This window comes from Triticum urartu, chromosome 7 (assembly GCF_003073215.2).
Source record: "Triticum urartu cultivar G1812 chromosome 7, Tu2.1, whole genome shotgun sequence".
NCBI classification, from domain to species: Eukaryota; Viridiplantae; Streptophyta; class Magnoliopsida; order Poales; family Poaceae; genus Triticum; species Triticum urartu.
In genome coordinates, this window is record NC_053028.1 from 391,407,995 (window position 1) to 391,413,517 (window position 5,523).

A 5,523-nucleotide genomic window follows, 5' to 3' on the forward strand; every position below is an offset into this window, starting at 1 on the left:
ATAACTTCAATAAAGCATGATCATCTCATACAACAATTTATCTCTTATCACGTCTTGACCATATCACATCACAACATGCCCTGCAAAAACAAGTTAGACGTCCTCTACTTTGTTGTTGCAAGTTTTACGTGGCTGCTACGGGCTACTAGCAAGAACCGTTCTTACCTAGGCATCAAAAACGACAATGATTTTTCGTCAAGTGTGCAGTTTTAACCTTCAACAAGGACCGGCCGTAGTCAAACTCGATTCAAGTAAAGTTGGAGAAACAGACACCCGCCAGCCACCTGTGTGCGAAACACGTCAGTAGAACCAGTCTCATGAACGCGGTCATGTAATGTCGGTCTGGGCCGCTTCATCCAACAATACCGCCGAATCAAAGTAAGACGTTGGTGGTAAGCAGTATGTCTATTATCGCCCACAACTCATTGTGTTCTACTTGTGCATATAACATCTACGCATAGACCTGGCTCGGATGCCACTGTTAGGAAACGCAGTATTTCAAAAAAATTCCTACGATCACGCAAGATCTATCTAGGAGATGCATAGCAATGAGATGGGAGAGTGTGTCCATGTACCCTTGTAGACCGAAAGCAGAAGCATTTAGTAACGTGGTTGATGTAGTCGAACGTCTTCATGATCCAACCGATCCAAGTACCGAACATATGACACCTCTATATTCAGCACATGTTCAGCACGATGACGTCCCTCGAGCTCTTGATCCAGTTGAGGACGAGGGAGAGTTCTGTCAGCAGGACGGTGTGGCGACAGTGATGATGAAGTTACCGGCACAGGGCTTCACCAAAGCACTATGATGATATGACCGAGGTGGTAAACTGTGGAGGGGGGCACCACACACGGCTAAGAGATTGTCTATTGTGCTTTGGGGTGCCCCCTGCCCACGTATATAAAGGAGGGGGAGGAGGAGGCCGGCCAAGGAGGGGCGCGCCTATAGGGGGTTTCCAACTAGGATTCCCAATCCTAGTTGGACTCCCCTTCCTTTTCCAAGAGGGGAGAGAGGGAAGGATGAGGAAAGGGACAAGGAAAGAGGGGAGCGCCGCCCCCTCCCTAGTCCAATTCGAACTTGCCATGGGGAGGCCACCCTTGCGGCCCTTCTCTCATTTCCACTAAGGCCCATGAAGGCCCACTACTTCCCCCCCCCCCCGGGGGGGGGGGGTTCCGGTAACCTCTCGGTACTCCAAAAATACCCTAATCACACCGGAACCATTCCAGTGTCCGAATATAACCTTCCAATATATCAATCTTTACCTCTCGACCATTTCGAGACTTACCGTAATGTCCGTGATCTCATCCGGGACTCCGAACAAACTTCGGTTATCAAATCACTCATAATACAAATCTCATCGAACATTAAGCGTGCGGACCATACGGGTTCGAGAACTATGTAGACATGACCGAGACACATCTCCGGTCAATAACCAATAGCGGAACCTAGATGCTCATATTGGCTCCTACATATTCTACGAAGATCTTTATCGGTCAAACCGCATAACAACATACATTATTCCCTTTGTCATCGGTATGTTACTTGCCCGAGATTCGATCGTCGGTATCATCATACATAGTTCAATCTCGTTACCGGCAAGTCTCTTTACTCGTTCCATAATGCATCATCTCGTAACTAACTAATTAGTCACATTGCTTGCAAGGCTTATAGTGATGTGCATTACTGATGTCGCTTGAAGCTACATCGGTATTTCCCCAAAGAGGAAGGGATGATGCAGCACAACGGCGGTAGGTATTTCCCTCAGATATGAAAACATGGTTATCGAACCAGTAGGAGAACCAAGCAACACAACGTAAACAACCCCTGCACACAAATAACAATACATCGCAACCCGACGTGTTAAAGGGGTTGTCAATCCCTTTCGAGTAACAGCGCCAGAAATGGTGCGTGGATGGGAGAAAGTTGTAATAAATTGAAAGATCGAACGCTAAATAAATAAATAGAAATAAAATGTAGCAAGGTATTTTTGGGTTTTTGTTTTAATAGATCTGAAAATAAACGCAAGGAAAAAGTAGATCGCAAAGGCAAATATATGAGAAAGGAGACCCGGGGGCCGTAGGTTAAACTAGTGGCTTCTCTCGACATAAAATAACAAACGGTGGGTAAAAAAATTACTGTTGGGCAATTGATAGAACTTCAAATACTCATGACAATATCCAGGCAATGATCATTATATAGGCATCACGTCCAAGATTAGTAGACTGACTCCTACCTGCATCTACTACTATTACTCCACACATCGACCGCTATCCAGCATGCATTTAGTGTATTAAGTTCATGGAGAAATGGAGTAATGCAATAAGAACGATGACAGGATGTAGACAAGATCTATCTATGTAGAGATAGACCCCATCGTTTTATCCTTAGTAGCAACGATACATATGTGTCGGTTCCATTTCTGTCACTGGGATCAAGCACCGTAAGATCGAACCCACTACAAAGCACCTCTTCCCATTGCAAGATAAATAGATCAAGTTGGCCAAACAGAACCCAAATATCGGAGAAGAAATACGAGGCTATAAGCAATCATGCATAAAAGAGACTGATAACCCACAAGTATAGGGGATCGCAACAGTTTTCGATAAGTAAGAGTGTTGAACCCAACGAGGAGCTAAAGGTAGAACAAATATTCCCTCAAGTTCTATCGACCACCGATACAACTCTACGCACGCTTGACGTTCGCTTTACCTAGAACAAGTATGAAACTAGAAGTACTTTGTAGGTGTTTTTGGATAGGTTTGCAAGAATATAAAGAGAGCGTAAATAAAAAGTAGGGGCTGTTTAGATAAAGACACAACTAAGTTAGTTTTAGTAGAGAGCTTGTTGTTACGAGAAATTTATTTGTCCCTAGGCAATCGATAACTAGACCGGTAATCATTATTGCAATTTTATTTGAGGGAGAGGCATAAGCTAACATACTTTCTCTACTTGGATCATATGCACTTATGATTGGAACTCTAGCAAGCATCCGCAACTACTAAAGATCATTAAGGTAAAACCCAACCATAGCATTAAAGCATCAAGTCCTCTTTATCCCATACGCAACAACCCCCTTACTCGGGTTTGTGTTTCAGTCACTCACGCAACCCACTATAAGCGAATCATGAACGTATTGCAACACCCTACAGCAGGGATCCCTCACGCTTGCGCGACATGGAGAGCACCATAGGACAGCACGAATAATAAAACATGCAACTCAAACCAATCTTGATCATCAAATAGCCCATAGGACAAAACGGATCTACTCAAACATCATAGGATAGCCATACATCATTGGGAAATAATATATAGCGTTGAGCACCATGTTTAAGTAGAGATTACAGCGGGTAAGAGAGAGGTTACACCGCTGCATAGATGGTGGAAGAGTTGGTGATGATGGAGGTGAAGTTGTTGTTGAAGATTGCGGTGATGATGAAGGCCCCCGGTGGCACTCCGGTGCCACCGGAAGCGAGGGAGAGAGAGCCCCCCTCCTCCTTCTTCCTCTTCCTTGACCTCCTCCCTAGATGGTAGAAGGGTTTCCCTCTGGTCTATGGCCTCCATGGCATGGGAGGGGCGAGACCCCTCCGAGATTGGATCTGTCTCTCTGTCCCTCTCTGTTTCTGCGTTCTCAGATTCTACCCTATCACCGTTTCTTATATTCCCGGAGATCCGTAACTCCAATTGAGCTGAAATTTTAACACGATCTCTATATGGATATTAGCGTTCTTGCGGCGAAAGAAGGGCACCAACCGCCTTACGAGGTGGCCACGAGGGTCAGGGGCGCGCCCCCCTGCCTCGTCGGCCCCTCGAGCATCGTCTCGCGTGGATTTTTCTTCCCAAAAATCATATATATTCCAAAAAAAAAAATCTCTGTCAGTTTTTATTCTGTTTGGACTCCGTTTGATATGGATATTCTGCGAAACAAAAAACATGCAACAAACAGGAACTGGAACTGGGCACTGGATCAATATGTTAGTCCCAAAAATAGTATAAAAAGTTGCCAAAAGTATATGAAAGTTGTAGAATATTGGCATGGAACAATCAAAAATTATAGATATGACGGAGACGTATCAGCATCCCCAAGCTTAATTCCTGCTCGTCCTCGAGTAGGTAAATGATAAGAAAGATAATTTTTGATGTGGAATCCTACCTAGCATAATCTTGATCACATATCTAATCATGGCATGAATATTAAGATACGAGTGATTCAAAGCAATAGTCTATCATTTGACATAAAAACAATAATACTTCAAGCCCACTAATAAAGCAATCATGTCTTTTCAAAATAACAAGGCCAAAGAAAGTTGTCCCTACAAAATCATATAGTCTGGCTATGCTCCATCTTCACCACACAAAATATTCACATCATGCACAACCCCGATGACAAGCCAAGCAATTGTTTCATACTTTTGACGTTCTCAAACCTTTTCAACTTTCACGCAATACATGAGCGTGAGCCATGGACATAGCACTATAGGTGGAATAGAATGGTGGTTGTGGAGAAGACAAAAAGGAGAAGATAGTCTCACATCAACTAAGCGTATCAACGGGCTATGGAGATGCCCGTCAATAGATATCAATGTGAGTGAGTAGGGATTGCCATGCAACGGATGCACTAAGAGCTATAAGTGTATGAAAGCTCAGACTGAAAACTAAGTGGGTGTGCATCCAACTTGCTTTCTCATGAAGACCTCGGGCGTTTGAGGAAACCCATCATCAGAATATACAAGCCAAGTTCTATAATGAAAATTCCCACTAGTATATGAAAGTTATAACTCAAGAGTCTCTCTATATGAAGAACAAGGTGCTATTTTGAAGCACAATTGTGGAAAAAGGATAGTAGCATTGCCCCTTCTCTCTTTTTCTCTCATTTTTTATATTTTTTTATTTTCTCTTTTTTTGGCCTTTCTATTTTTTTATTTTTTTTATTTTTTATTTTTTTCATCCGGAGTCTCATCCCGACTTGCGGGGGAATCATAGTCTCCATCATCCTTTCCTCACTGGGGCAATGCTCTAATAATGATGATCATCACACTTTTATTTACTTACAACTCAATATTACAACTCAATACTAGAACAAAGATATGACTCTATATGAATGCCTCCGGCGGTGTACCGGGATGTGCAGTGATCTAGCATAGCAATGACATCAAAAAAACAGACAAGCCATGAAAACATCATGCTAGCTATCTTACGATCATGCAAAGCAATATGACAATAAATCCTCAAGTCATGTATATGATGATGATGATGGAAGTTGCATGGCAATATATCTCGGAATGGCTATGGAAATGCCATGATAGGTAGGTATGGTGGCTGTTTTAAGGAAGGTATATGGTGGGTTTAAGGTACCGACGAAAGTTGCGCGATACTAGAGAGGCTAGCAATGGTGGAAGGGTGAGAGTGCGTATAATCCATGGACTCAACATTAGTCATAAAGAACTCACATACTTATTGCAAAAATCTATTAGTCATAGAAACAAAGTACTACGCGCATGCTCCTAGGGGGATAGATTGAT